Here is a 16,011-nt window from a genome sequence, read left to right as displayed (position 1 = left end):
AGTGGTAGCCACACTGGCCACGGGCCACTGCTTGGCCCTGGCACAGGGGAAGCCACCCCTGCTGCCTCCCAAAGTGCTGTGACACCACTGCCTCTGGGAAGCAATCTGGAAGCAATCCCAGCTTTTTTTTTTTTGAGGGAAAAATGAAAACACATCGTAGGGATGGATTACTTTAAACTCACTGTAGCCTCCCTTGCCAAGTCTGGAAAGTAATTGCATAGCCCATGCAGTCTGGTAGTCCCTTTCTTTCACGTAGCGGATGGAAATGAGCATGATGCGAGTAGGATATTCTCCCTGCTTCATTGTTTTCGAGCCTTTTCAGAAGCTAAGTGAGTTTCCATGCAGCTAATAAAGGGACAGGTTGGCATCACCTTAATGAAAACTAATTGAATATAATTATTTAGCCTGACGAAAATATTTGTGCTCCGCAGGGAACACCCTGCAGTTGGCTATTACGAGGCAGGAAGAAAGAACATTTTACAGAAACAGGTTTTCACATTGGTTACTGCTACAGTGTCTCATCAAGACTTTTCCAGCAAAGATGAGGTTGGCAAACAGTCAGCTTAACTAATCCCATTCTTGAATTTGTTTTTCTCCTCCATAATAGGGAGCAACTTCCCCCCCCAGTTTCATGGGTTTTGGAAATATGTCTGAGAAAACTGGAGAGCAAGGGCTGCAGCCTCCATCCGTGGTCTCCATCCATCGCCCAGGGCTTTGGCAGTGCTGCAATTCCCAACACGTGTGCAGTGGGGGACAGGCAGCCAAGTGGAAAGCCAGAGAGGTTATCAGATCCTGATAGGAAATGCTTCCATGGGGATGAATCCTCTTTAAACAAATAAAAGAAAATTCCTGAAATGGAAATGCAACATTTTCCCTGCTCTTGTTTTGTCCTTGCCTTTTTTTTTTTTTTTTTCCTGAACGCTGCTGGATTTAGGGAGCTTTTTTTGTTTAAAAAAAGAAAAAAAAGAATTAATTATTCCCCAAAATACAGTCTCTGTTTAAAAAGCACTCCTAAACCATGCAGACTTACAAACAAGCAATGATGGAGTCATTTCACTGAATTAGTAAATTTTATCAGATAATCTCAGTTTACAGGGAAGGTCATTTCTCAGAAGCAAACTGTTGGGGAGCTGTCAGCCTAGTCTGGAGAAATGAAGCCATTCTGGTATTAGGAGGATTAAGCAGCCCAATTTCCAGTGAATCTACGTTTGGGTACATTGCTTCCCTCCTCCGCTGTATCACAGCACTGCCCTTACCTCCCCCTGACACCGGGCTCAGGGGTAGCAGTGACAGATTCTGATGCCCCTCTCTTCTCAGTACACTTCTCTATCTCAGTTTTGGGAAGCTGAATTATCCCCAAGCCCTTCACAATTCTGTCAAGGGGATCACTTGGTGGTGATGGGCTTTTACAGGAAGAAAGAGCTTGGGTGTTGCATGACACACAGTACTAACGAAATGGGCTCAGCTCTTCACCTGGATTAATGCTGTGGCACCAACCTCCATCGCAGTCAATGAGGATTTATTCCACTGTATTCTGTGCACAGCGTCTCCCCCAGAAGCTCTTGTCCAAGACCGTTTCCAAGGGCATTCAGTCGCACCATTCCCCTTCCCACCAAGGCCACCTGCACCCCATCTCACCACCCTCATGGCCAGTGCCTCCTCCTGTCCATCTGATCTTGCCCCTGACGCAACCCACCCTCTCCAGGCTACAGAAATAATGCAGATCCATGCTGTTTTCCCATTGTTTCCTCCTCGCCTGCCCAAAGAGGCTTTGCAACAGCCATGCACAGGTGCAGTCTCATCTTCCTCATCTTCCTCTTGGAAGAAGAGAGAAAACCATTCCCCTTCCTTCCCTCCTCCGCTCACTCTCCCTCATTACGGCTCCCAGGGCTTTCAACTCGTTGATATCCGTGCTTATCAACTGCTGGCTGAGCTTCTGCAAAACCTGGGAGTTGGCTTGCAACCATGTGCTGGGGCTGGAGGTAACGCAGAAGGCTTCAATTCTGCCCCAGGTTCCCCCCGGGTCAAAAGCAATCTGCATTGCTGAAGGATGAGACAGCCTCGTCCTCCTCCTCCTCCCACGGCATGGGGCCAGGACACCCTCAAAGGCATCGTGTGCCCTCCAAACCCATCACGTCACTGCCGGGCGCAGAAACCACACAGCTTTCATCCAAACTTGGATTTATCAGAAGGACAAAAAAACAAAACAAAACAACAAAAAAAAAACAATAGTTTAGGCTAAGAGGAATAAAGAAAAGCCTGTGAAGGGCAGATCAAGAATGGTTCAGAGATGGCAACAGCTTCATTCTTCTCACAAAGCCTTTTTAAAAATTGGGTGAAAATGACTAAAACAATTATGTTTGCAACGCTATTAAAAACAAAAAAGTCCACCTGGCAGTCAGAGCCTTTCAAATCCCTCTGTAGGGCTGGCTGCCATATCCTCCAAAGGTAAGGGAGCTCTTGAGGGTACGGCTAAGCCAAGCCTCCTCTTGGTCTCTGCGCATCTCCTCCACCCATTGTGCTCCCAGCAGCTCAGCATCCCTCCAAGTCACCCAAACGGGGCTTGCTGGTCCTCCAGCAGCCTCCAGGAACTGCCTGGAGGCCCGCTAAGGAGGCCTCTTCCAAGGCAGGTGGGACTTGGCCAGCCACCACGTGTTGCAGGGCCCAGCGGCTTGCCTGCACTAGCTAGCGCCCTCCATGCCAGCGCCCTGACTCCCAGCCACCCACCCACTCTCAGCCAGACACTCCCTGGCTCCTGGGGCAAGCGAAGCCATGGGAGCTCCTCCACAAGAGGAGTTGCAGGCATCTCAGTAGAGCTTTTAGGTAAGCCAGCATTTCAAAGAGGAGCTCGGGACCTCCAGTCCCTGGCCACCAGGGAGGTGGCACCTGCCAGCACAACTCCAAGAGAAAGCCCCATCCCAGTAAGACCCTGATGGTCAGGGGTGGGAGTGACCAACCAGAGTAATTAGCAAAGGAAGGGTGAGCTTTTCCTCTCATGCAATCTTCTAGCCAAGGCTGACAGCTCTCCTGCGGAAGGTGTAGGCTCAGCACAAACCCAGGCTGGGGGCTGTTTTGGAGAGGGGAGGGTCCAGGATCCCCCCAGCCTCAGCAAACCCAGCTGTACCAGCAGCAATTCAGCCCCTGCAAGGTTCCAGGCACTTTCAGAAGGCAAGCCAAGAAGACAATCCAAAGCACAGATCTTACTTCTTAATGGGACAGAAGGATGACAGGGCTGAGGGGGATTCAAGGGAAGACTGGACAAGTCCACAGAAGGGGAAACAAGTCTAAAGGCAATCACTAAAAAAAATAAAATAAAATAAAATACAAGAGCAGACAAGCAGTATGAGAGTTGGGGAGAGAACAGGGAAGAGCACCATGGCCCCTGGCTGGCTGTGAAGAGCAGCACCTCGGAAAGGAGTGAGGGGCAAGCAGGAGGACCCGGTCTGATCTTCCATGGTTCCCCCACAGGCAACTTGGTGGCCCTGTGAGACTGCAGCCAGAAAAAAAAGAAGCTCACTGTCCCTGCTGTGTGGAGACTAAGCATGCAGATACCATAAGCATGGCCTGAAATCCATTAAAAGGTACATTTAAAAAAAGAAAAGAAAGCACCACATCAACTGATCCCTTAGTCATGCAGTTTTGAACCCGCCTTTCTCACACTTCGTTCCTGTGCCATGAGACTGGCCACATCTTCTCAATGTGATTGCTCAGTTTCCCATATCAGCTTCCCTGATGTTTCAGTTGAGAGCAAATTGTATGTCTTGGATAACATCACTGGTTTCATTACAGCAGTGAGGTCAAGTATGTAGAAAAAAGCATCATCTTTCATCAATATTTACGAACAGAACATCACCTCTCCTCTAAACCTTGTCTTGCTGATATTAGTAGGCCAACGTGGTGCTGAAGGTGTATAACTGACAAAAAATCCTTCTGCTCTACTTTCTGGGGGAGCTTCTGGCACACTTACAGTAATTTCCTCCAATCTGTTAATTATGCCAGGAAATTCTGCAAAATGTTTTCTGAGCAGTCAGAGCCGGTCACGGGTCTGATCAGGTAGAGAGTGTCCTACACACGATGTTCATCCTCCCCAGCACACGGGAAACCTCCGCGTGGGCACCACGGCCATACCCTGCCTGTTGGAAATGGGTTGTGGTGGGCAGGGAAGGAGAGGCATGAACCCAGCCTTGGAAAGCTATTTTAAACATTTGGGTGAATATTAACTAGCAAATACTGCTTTCTGCCACTGGCCTTGGGGGTGAGGGACAAGAAGATAACGATACACAAGAGGATGCTGGGGGCCTGTGCTGTCTTCCCTAGAGCTACGAACTCACATGCCATTATTTTCACTAAAGTCTGTGAGTTTAAGAAACACATCCAAATGACCAAAGGAGTTTTTTGCTGATCAAGTGCAGTTTTTATGTCCACAAATAAATACACAGCCCCAAATATAAGAATAAATATACAGCCCCAAATATAAGATCAGAATTTCAAGCGACAGGAACTGCATGCATACCTCTGGATGCCTCATTTGTCGGGGGAGGGCTGACGCATAGCATTTGACTAATTGCACAGAGGAATCCAGCTTTCTCCAAAAAAGCTCACCAAGGCACAACCTCTGCTATTTCCCCTCCTCCAGACCAAGAAATAGTCCATATTTTTCCCTGGAGAGATGAAAACTCAAATGTTTTGCTAAAACTCTTGCTTGGTGGACACCATCCAACTTTCAGTTTCCAAGATCTCAAAACTATGTGGTCAGGAAGGAACACAGACCCATGCCAGTAGTGCTAGCATAGCGCAAAGGCGACCTAAGTCAAGTAATTTGCTCCAATGGCTACTTGTATTCTTTCACACTACCTAGGGGTGGGGGCAAAAGAAAAGAAAAAACTTATTTTGTGGATCTGCTGCTCTGGGCCCTTTGACCCTCCTGGCTGTGGGGTTTCAGCTCCACGCATGGAGCCAAAATGGCTTTAAGGGTTTCCACTTCCTAGGCATGACACGGGTTGAGCCTCAGGACAGTTCCAGCCAAGTTGCTTTCTGAGCCAGGAAAGAGAAAAAATCCCTTCAAAACTACTTATGGTGGCTCCTGGATTCCTCCTCTTTTGTCTCCTCAGAGTTTGCTTTTTTTGGATGAAAACTATTTAAGGCCATTAGAGCTCGTTGTGCTGAGAAGACAAGCCCAGGGAGGGGAGCCGATGGAGTCAGAGGTGTCCTTCCGGCTGGCAGCGGGAGCAGCTCCGGCCTGGCTGCCGCCAAGCAGAAGGGCGAGAGTCATTTCCCTTGCGGGAAAGGTTGGCCGTGTTGACCAAAGACCTCAAGCCACTTGGGAGCCTAAGTCCCACAGCAGAGCAGACAGGATTTCCAGCTCAGGAGAACAATTGCCATCAGGATGTGTTTTTTAAGGTCACAAGTGGAAGCAGAAGCGCCAGCGGTGCGGCCTGGAAGCAGCGATCTCCACGCCAAGACTCCCCAGAGAGCCCTGTCCAGGCTCCGAAGCCAAACTGTAAGGCTTTGCGAGTTGGCCGCAGAGGAGCTGGACTGCTCCTGCTGGTGGTGACCAAGGATGCTCAGCTTTTTCTGGAGCAGTGAGGGCAACACAGATCGCCCTTTCCATCCTTTGACACGTGGAAGAGGGGTCAGGCCACGGGACGGCCAGGGTGGCGCTCCCATCACTTCCAGAGCTTATTCTTCTAGAGGAAAGCAGCAGAGCTGGGCAAACATTGGCCAACACCAAAAGCAACCTGGGCATGGCTTCAAGGCGACATCCTGAAATGATCCCATGAGGCAGGACAGTGACGTCCAGAGCTGGCACAACCCAGAGACGAACAAGATACCTAATAAAGGAAGCTGCATCTCTACCCTGGGCCTCCAGGCAAGGACAAGAGAGCAGCAGAAGATACCCAGCAGTACAGAGACAACATCCAGGTCCCAACATCAGCGGTCTCCACTGGCTGAAGGAGATGGAGAAGGACCAGAAAGGCAGGTGAGATGCTGATGGGACACGTACAGCCCCTCGGTGTGGACAGGAGGGAGCTGAGCAGCACTTCCTGGCCAGCTGGAGGTGTTTGGTGGCACCTTCCTCCCCGTCAGGGATGGGACCCACACAGGTAGGCCCAGGCATGAGTCAGCCAGCAGCTCCCGGGGCTGGGCTGCGCTGTGAAGGAGCAGCAGCTCTCATGCCACGCTCCCCTCTCCGTTCCTTCTTCCCCCCCTCGCCCTCTGTGGTTTTAGTGCTATGTTTTTCTGGTAAGCCTACAAGCAGGCGTATGCGGAGACTTGCCCATTCCTCCCCGAAAAGCCCCCAGAGCCATGGGATTGACGTCAGCAGCGCGCCAGCTGTCAAACAATGGAGATTAAGGCTTGGCAGGCTGCGCAGAGCCATGCGAGCGCCTGTGCCTCCCCGGGCAGGTGAGCAACATTCCCCACCGAGCACGAACAGGCACATTGCATCAACCGGGCCGTCTGCACCTGGACACAAGACCTAACCTGATCCTCAGCAGCGGCCAAGGGGCGCCTGGGGGCAGCCGGCACCAGGGATCCGCGGTCCCCCCATGTGCAGGGACCCTGCGGGGCGAGGACCCCCTGGGAGGGCTGGTGGGGGGGCAGAGGCAGAGCCCTGAAGCTGGCTGCAGGGGCCCACGTGAGGCTGGGCCCGCGTGCCAAGAGATGTACGGTGCTGGGAACAAGCCCCGGGCACCATCCCTCCCTGTTCTGCCCAGCGCAGGGACAGAGGCAGCGACATGCTACCTCTTGCAGAGGTGCGGCGCGGCTCCACCCAGATCTCGGGAGGTTCAGCCCTTGGGGTCTGGACCAGTGCTCCTCTCCAGAAGGAGAAGGCTGCGGGACATGGTGTCCCAGCCTGCGGCGAGAGCAAGGGCATTTCAAGAGCTGTGGGGAGCAGATGGGCTGGCACCGGCTCAGTGGGGCTGCTGGAGCCTTGAAAACTAACTTACTGCGTAGGTGACCAAGCACTGGAGCAGGTTTCCCAGAGAGATTGTGAAGTCTCCTCCTTGCGGATCTCCAAAAGCCGCATGGACGTGGTCCTGGGCAACCTGCTCCGGGCACCTGCTTGAGCAGGGGTTGGACTAGATGGACCCAGAGGTGCCTCCAGCCTCAGCCATTCTGCGATTCTGTGAAAATAGGACAGCAATTGCTCCCGGCCATTGTTCTTGACCATCCTGTGGTCAACCATCCCCTTCCTGCCCATGGTGCCCTGCTGACGGGACCTGCCTTTGCCAAAATAAAGGCAGCAGAGCCACAAACGCGGAGGTAGCCCTGCACAGCTTATGTTAACTCCTTTCCTCACCACAGCCTGGTGCACCCAGCTCCCAGGCTGGGCTTGGCCCAGATCTGCCCAGAGCTGGGGGTCCTCAAACACTGGGACAGCGGATGTGCAGCTACAGTCCTGTAACCAAAGGAAAGAGCACAGCACCAGTGCGTCTCCTAACCTTAACTCCTAACCAAACAAGCAAACCCAGGAGGGCACCTGAGGTTACGGAAGAAATACGATCTACAACGCCCAGAGATATAACGCACAAGGATTTGACAGCTCCAGCATGAGCTACAAATCCTGCTGGGCTTGTGCCCTGCTTAACTGGGAAGATCTTTCAGCATCCTGCAGCGCAGCAGGAAAGCGCTGGCTCACCCAGGAGACAAACATCCCTGCCTGGGACAAGGGCCTCTCTCTTCCAGGCTAGCACTGCCTACCTCCAGGGACCTGTACGGAGCCACCAGGCTCACTACACACTGACCACGGTAGCTGGAGCCCTGGAACCCCTGCCCTACAGCCCAGCTGGGGTGGGCTGCAGGAGGTCACCGAGCCCAGAGGGCAGGCACCCAGGGCAGGAGCTTCTCCTGGGACAGCAGGAAGGACTACATCTCCCCACAGGCTCCGTTGACACCTGCTCCCCAGCACCACTCCATGGCCTGATGGGATTCAGAGGCCAGCACGCTGCCCCTTCTCACGCCCTGGCAAGCCAAGGCTCCTGGCACACGTTGCCTTTCACCCAACCTTATCGCAGAGCCTGGCCCAGCACAGCCGGATGGGAGGGGAGCAGATGGCCTGTTCAAGTCCTTCCCATTTGTTCTCCCTCAAGACACTTTCAAAGGAAAATTCTTGAGGTCATTGTTCTATTTTCAATCAAGCAGGGGTATCCAGCACGACTCGTGTTAGGAGGGGCAGTGCTGAAGGTACTTCCAGGAGAAAGAGCTGACCAGAGAGGTTCCGATGGAACAAGTGAGCTCAAGTCCTGAGAACAGTGACCACAACTCTGCCCGCCTGTAGGACCTGCCGGAGGCTGACAAGACACCTTAAATGCTGCACATCATCCCCAGAAAGAAGAGCTAAAACTTAATTTGTATTTTCCCTCCACAACCCATCCCGGTGGACTCCTCATCAGGAACCAGCTCCTGGGGGAGATGCTGCTGAGTGACTTGCACGTGGGGAGCATTGCAAAGAGCTCCACTGGGCCACCAACCCAGCTGGCTGAGCGTGCACCAAGAGATACGATTGCCTTTCCAACCCACACATGCGGCAGCCCAAAGCACCGCAGCGTGCACAAAGTGGGCAGAGGACCAACCTCTGCCACCCCCGCTCCCCCGGCGTGGCTGCCACCGCCCTCCCTGCGGAAGTGGCTGGGACAAGATTGGCCTGCAAAGAATGAGGAGGGCAGTTTTAGCACCATTATTTCACCCCGGACTTCTCAGTCCTCGGTCAAGGTGCTTCCAGCTAGGTTGGGAATTTCCTGATGGGCTTTGCTGAGACCACCAGGTTGAAGTACCTATACTGACCCCCCCAGCTTATCTGGCTGTTTGGTACCACACTGCTCCTCCTGCACTGAGATGCTGCCAGGGTCTCCTCTCTGCAGGAACATCCAGGGCCACCACCACCGCCAAGAGGAGGCCCAGCAGCAGGAGAGTGGAGTTGCTGACACAGCTACAACTGCCAGCCCTTACTCCAGAGGTGGTGCAAAGGAGCACCACACAACTTCTAGGGTGCTGGTCCACCAGCTGCAGGGACCGCCAATGAGATACGCAATAAGGACACCACCAGCAGTGGCATGGCAAGACATGCAGCTGCTAGAATTGGCCACGGGAAGAGAGAAAACTCATCGGGGCCACCAGTAGGGGGTCCAATAACAGCCTGGGGCACGTGGGACCATCAGGCCTGCAGGCCATGACACCTCCAGCGCAGGGAAGAACAGCTACCGCTGAAAGCCCAGGGTGAGATTTTTCAAAAGATGCAGCAGACGTGCCAACCCATCTCCAGGGCGGAGCTGCAAGTGAGACCCGCTGCGCCCACAGAGCCACCGTGAAGACCCCAGCTCTGCCCTCCTGGCTGGGCTTCAGCTCCTCGCAGTGTCCTCTGCACCCCGGGAGACCAGGTGCCACCACCATCGCCGTGGCTGAGGGCTCCCCATGACCCCGCAGCTCCCCGCATGGGGACACCTCCCCGAGCAGCAGCCGTGCCGGGAGGAGCGAGGTGACCCATCCCCGGCACGGCAATCTCGTCCTGCACCTCAGTAAACACGAGGCTCCATCTCTGCATCGCCGGCTCCAGGGGTGCGGTGCAGGCAGGTGGCAGATTGCCACCGAAACCCTGACGCCGTGGCAGCCTGTTTGCTGCTCCCCAGCCCTCCACGTGTCCTCTGTGCTATCTGAGTTCCTCCCAGACCCAGTTCTGCGCTTCCCTTGCGTGATTCCCCACCAGGTTTTCTATCCTTTAAAGACAGACCAACAAATGTTTTGTGCCCATTTGAGTTTTCCTCAAAGGCTGCAGTTTACCTGCTGGCCCCAGGAGATGGACCAACTTCTGCCCCTGTGGATATGTACCACCACCTCCTCCTCCAAAGCACCTGCGGATCCCAAGCCTTCGCTGCACTCCTTTCTTCCAAGCGCACAGCTTTCCAGGAAAAAGCTTAGCCAAAAGTCTGCGGTAACACTGACCTCTTGGTCTCGTCGACCTTTTGGCTGACAAAAGAAATCAACATTTCCACTAAATGGTGTGGATGAGGACAAAGGAAAGAGGAAGGAATAGTTTGTTTTCATGCACCCGGGAGTTGCGCAACAGTCCAATGTCCTCTGGGCAATTGTAAAAACCCCACGTGCTCCACGCTGGTGAGCTCACACTAGACTTATCTCCGTCAGCAAATAAAAGAAAATAGTCACCCGACAATTTAACTGGGAGGACTTTCTGTGGCTCTGCCTTATCTTTGAGCACAGAGTGAAACCATCCCGCTGACGTGAGCCCTGTCTCCCCGCCGGGGAGCCGGGACGCGACACTGGGCGCGCGCCTCACATGCTGAGGACCACGCTGCCGTGACACATCGGCCCGTGTTTGCCGTGTGGCTGACGTCTGCCAGCTCGTGCTGCAGCCCAAGCCTGACCATCCTTAGGGCTGCCAGGCAGGAGCATCCCTCTGCCCGTGGGAAAGCTCATCCATCACCTCTCTGCACGGCAGGGTGGCCTGGGACAGCTGAGAGCACAGGAGAACATTGCTCCTGCTCCACACGGATCACCGTGCTGTCTCCGTGCACTTCTCCTTCTCTCCCACAGAGCAGGACAGGGGTTCTCAGGTTGTGTTTGTGGTGGGGGCACTGCAGCCAGCTCTCAGGCCACCACAGTTGGGAGAGATGTCTGACATGGTCCAGGACGTCATGTGCAGAAGGTGCTCTGGTCCTGATGCCACCTCTGCCAGATCTGCCCGGCCACAAAGCAGTAGAGACAGGCAAGCTGATGCTCTGCTGGAAACCTGGGGAAGATGAAGAAAGCAAAGCCAGGTACCTGGAAGCAAACAGACCACAGCGTGAAACGAGCTCTGCTGCTCTTCATGACAGCACTGTGAGCATGGAAATCAGCTGCCTGCCTCCTCCATCCAAGCCCTCTTGCCCCCACGCTGCCCTCCCTGAGGCTGCCACGTCACTCATGCTTTGTGGCCAGGGCACAGGGCACCCCCAGCACCCTCGCTGGGCTGTGGGGAGCTGCCCTGTGGGTTGCCAGATGCGTGTCAGCTGCTCCGACCTCTCGCCAGGACCTGCCCCAACAAGCTGGTTTGTTTCTGGAGCCCTTACCGTAAGCATGACAGCTCCCATCCCTCTGTTTTCTTTAGGCTGACCTGCAAGCATCGCTAACACTTCCTTCACCCGTCGCATCAGCCATCTGCTGTTGTTTAAACAAGCCAGGCTCCGCAGGTCTGATGCGTGCCACCCGAAGGAAGAGCCGCCTGGCAGAAACTGCAAAGGGGAAACACACTTTGAAGGACATCAAGCAAGTTCTTGTCCCTATGGGGCCACTCAGTCCCTGGCGGTGGGAGCAGGACACGACCCAGAAGTGCCCTGAGCGGCCCCAAGGAGCAGGGGGACTTGGGGAAGCCCAGCTTGTGCTTGTGACCCTACCCCAAAAGGGGTGGCCAAAGTGCTGATCTGTGACCTGGGATATTCTGGAGCTCTTTGGGAATCAAAAATGTGCTCACACAAGTGTTTTCCTCTCTTTTGTCAGCTTTAATTGATTCAGTTGGACTTGATGATCTCAAAGGCATTTTCCAGCCTAGATGATTCTAGAAACCATAAAATAACTTCCCCTGAAGATGCCTGATGAGGGAAATCTTGGTGGAGGGGAGATGCCCGTAGCCTGCAGGAGATGCACATGGGTCAGGAGGAGACCTCGCTCTGCACCACCTCCCAGCAGCAGGATTCAGGCCTGGGGGCACACACCAGCTCCCCCCCTTCTGCCCGTCCTGGCAGCAGAAAAGCCCTAAGGGGACAGCCCCTGGACAAGCATCCTGCAGCAGGGATGCTCCTCTCGCAGTTTGGAGTTGCTGCGGGATTTCGCAGCCCCCAAGGGACACGCGGGGCTGCCGCAGAGCGGCCAAAGGGAGCGGGCGACTGAGCAGGGGGCTGGGGAGAGGATGAAAACTTGAGGTTGGGAAATTGAAATGCTCAAGACAAAAATAAAAACTAATAATAATAATAATAATAAATGACTGGGCAATTAATCAACACTTAAAACCACTTCCTCCACCAAATGGTTTCAGAAGATTACAATATTTGTACAGGCAAGCACCGAGCAGCGACAATTTCCTGATTTCCTGTGCTCACGCTGTCCAAGCGACCTGGGCGCTGCTAAAGGATTTACGTCTTACCGGTATTTACTCTCCGTGCGCCTGAAAAACACTTTTTTTCCTCCAAAAGGAGAGGAATAATCCTTTTTCTTTTCCCTCACATGGGTAAAAATCAAGAAGTCTCTGGCGCCCGATGCCGAGCACGCCCAGGCCATGTGCTGCAGCCCCGAGGGATGCTCCCAGCCCCGGCTCCTGGGTGGTTCCTGCTCCTCGCCCCCATGCAGCCCCCGGGGACACTCGGCTCCCCACGGAGAGAGGGAGGAGGGTGCCTTTGCTCCCGTTACAGCCTGGGTGCTTTCTAGTTTTCAGTTCTCCAGGGCCAGGAACTTGTAGGTTATTCGATGAGATATTCACATCAGGATGTGATTCCAGGTATCAAGATTTTTAAGAAAGCAGATTTTAAAGAATCAGATTTTAAAGAATGCTAAAAAGCATAATTTGGCAGTTTTGTGCTATGTATTCCTTTTGCTCCTCGCAGAGCTCACATGGTTGCTGTGACAGTCACCAAAGCACCACGAGGTCTCTGGCAGCAGCAGCAACTCCTCACCTCCAGGCTCCGTCCCTGGAGCTGCCCGACCCCAGCAACTCAGCAGCAGGGCAGGAGAGCCAGGAACACTCCAGCTCCTGAGCCATGGGGACTGGCTGGCACCGACTGCCAACGGAGGAGGAAGCCCCCTGGGGCTGGAGATGCTGCTCCTAGCTGGGGAACGAGCAGGGGATTACTGCTTGGGCTGGCGTGAATACGGAGGAGATGCTCTGCAAGTGCCAGCCACGTATCTGCTCTGGGCACAGTCCAGCTGCGAGTCCCCCACCCGGTCCGGCACCCTTAGGTCCACACCAGGCACAGGACAAGCCATGGAGGTGCTCCACACCACCACTAAGCTACGGGGCAGCAACGACCAAGGCTCATGTTGCAACCAGCAGAGCCCCACGCATGCCCCAAACACCAGCAGAGCAAGTGGGGAAGGGCTCCTGCTCCACGCAGTTAGGGGAAGACACAAGCCCCACACCAATTAATCTCCGATGAACTTTGCCAGGATGCAGGAACAAGAAAAAAAAGTGGCAGCACACAAGCTCTCTGCGACTACACGGCATCTCATTAAGGGCTACAAAGAGGAAATATATTTGTGGGAGGGAAGGTGGCTTAATGCACTCTCCCACCCACCTCTCCTTCCTATGGCTCCAAATTCCCCCCCTGGGACTCAGCCTCTATTGAGCAGGGATGCTGAGAAATAGGATGTTATCCATAAAAAGCTAAACACTGGAGTTCAAACTGCTCTGGCCCCACTCAAGCAGACATGTACGGAGGGGATAATAGTAACAGATTTCTGCTTATGCAGTGGTCACTGGGCTGGGAGAGAAGCCAGGAGCATCTGAGGGAAGTTTCCCTATCCTGTAGCCAGCTCCATAGTCCTGTGCCACACTAGGAAGGAATACATGCAAAAAACATTTCAATTAGCTTGATTTTTTTCCTTTAAAGCTCACAGATTTCAAGATTAGAGAAACACACCCAGAGTGGTTCCTACTATCCAAAGGAACAAAAGAGCTTTGAAAGAGTTATGTATTTTTAATAAAGACTCAGAGACAATATCCACAAGTCCCTTCTTGTAACAAAATGTGGAGCTTTGCATGTACAACTAAGGTCATTAAGCTTTTCTTCTTATTATTTTTTAATTTATTTTTTTAACTTGTTTGGGAGTCATACTTAAGCTTCCAGTAGGGGTAATTGTTGATGATGAGATGTACTCCTCATTACATGAGTGCTACACCAGGAGAAGGGGCAATCCTACCGGGGCTATGGGGCCGGGCATTGGAAGCAGTGTTCTGATTTCCCCGTGCTGAGGTGGCACGGTGTGCTCCAACGCCCCACGAAAGCATCAGCTCACTGCTCAGCAGGAAAGCAAGTGTTAGATACTGCGTAGAAAGGAGCAGAGAAAATAGAAAAAGAAAATATTTCATTCCACCACTGGGTAAATTGGTAGTTTACCCACACCAGGAACCACGCGTGCACTTCTGGTCCCCAAAAAAGGGGTGACTTGCAGGGGACATCCAGAGCTCTGCACGCTTGAGAGATGAGAAGGTATTTTTGGAGTAAAAAGGCAACAAAAAGGAGACGGCTCCTCCCCCAGCAGTCGAGCTGCAGAGCTCCTCACTGCAGGACATCGGGGCTGTTTAATACCCACATGGTTTTAAGAGAAGATTGCAAAAGAGAAATCCCCATCTTAGAAGACAGAAGCATTGCTGGGCTTGGAAAATCATCCACGCTGGAAAGGGCTGGGGACTGAAAGAAGACCCAGTGGGATGCGATGCCTCTTCCCTCTGTGCCTCTGCTCTGACCAGTGCTGGAGAGAAGACAGGGACCCTTGATCTGACCCAGTACGGCTGCTCCAAAATCTTTAACTTGGACAGGCAGTAGCCCATAACTAACAAGGGAAGGGAACTGCAGTGGGTAGGGAATGCTAACGGAAGGAGCAGAACAGCTTTGGCTTCACTACTGGCCTAAGGCAATCGAAGCTGTAGGAAGTCATGCTGAAAGATGACTTTTTATCATGGAGTTTTCCCAAAATAATTAGGTCACTCTTAGCTAAGACTCCTCATGTGTCTTGGTAGGATTGTAGTTTGCTTGGTAAAGCCAAGCAATAAAAGGACAATACTTAGGGGGTGGAAATGCCTGAGTTGAGCTGGCATAGCCCCACAGGGAGGGTGGTGAACACGTAGCCACACCAGTGTTGTGACTGAACGGAAATCCGAGTTCTTACAGAAGATGCAGCACCGAGCATCTCTTCTGCACGGGCATGAAACCCACTGTGGTCCGCTACAACTGGAAGGAAAAGTCAGCTACAGAGATGGTCCCAGCCTGAGCAGACCTGAGGATCTGTAACATGAACGTGAGGGCAGTGTGTTCTGCCCCAGAGAAGTCCTCTTGTTTCTAAGAAAGAAGTATTCAAGTCACTCCCAAGTATTCAAGTTGTTCTTCCTGGCTGAGAGACTTTGGAAATTGCAACTGGAGAGCCAAACCCCAAGTTGCAAGCATGGTCAGATGTTCTGCGAAGTTGGCACCACACAGAGACTGGCGAACGGCCAAAATCATCCCAAGCTACATCAGCACAGAAAGCTCGAGAAGTCGAGCACACATCCCAAAAAGCTCCCCAAGGCGCAAGAACTCCCTACAGAAACACGGGATTGGCTCTGACATACAACAACACCGCTGTCTCCAAATGCAGAGCTGGAATTCACAGCTTTTTCCCAGAACCCGCGATCTCTGCTGTATCGCAACATGGACACTGCCAAAACAGAGCCTCTGCAGATAGCACCAAGACATCCCGATTTAAAATAACATCGGAGCAGAAAAGGTGACTGACCTGAAGTAGCCTCAAGCTTAACTCATCCGTGTGGCCAACAGCTACAAACAGCTGAGATGCCTGCATGACAAATGGCACCAGCAGCACCTCTGCGATGGAGATGGGCTGTTCACACACACCTAGCTGCAACCGCGCAGAGAGCAAGGGACACCCGCTGAGGCTGTCCGAAGCTTTAATTTAGCCACCAACATCATCCTGCCTGTAGAGGGGATGTACACAGATGAAAGCGGTTTTACAGGCGGATGTTGCAACGGGTACATCATTAGATGAGCTCGTGCTCGGTCTCATCACTTTACTAGCCTGTTCCTTTGTTTCAGAGGCAAAATTTGGAAGGTAAGTTACGGTGACACCCTGCCACATGGAAGAACTGCTTGGAGATGCAGCACAGGTTTTCCCCCCTCCTGCTAGTCCCAAAGCAGCTATCAGCAATTCCCGCTGGAGTTTTAAACACAAGCAAAACTTACACTATTTAACCCACCCGAAACCATCCTGGTGGCTTTACATAGCTGGAAGCACCAGCCTGAGCGCAATGAA

This window comes from Anser anser, assembly GCF_964211835.1.
Source record: "Anser anser genome assembly, chromosome: 9".
Taxonomy (NCBI): Eukaryota; Metazoa; Chordata; class Aves; order Anseriformes; family Anatidae; genus Anser; species Anser anser.
This window is presented reverse-complemented; position numbering follows the sequence as displayed.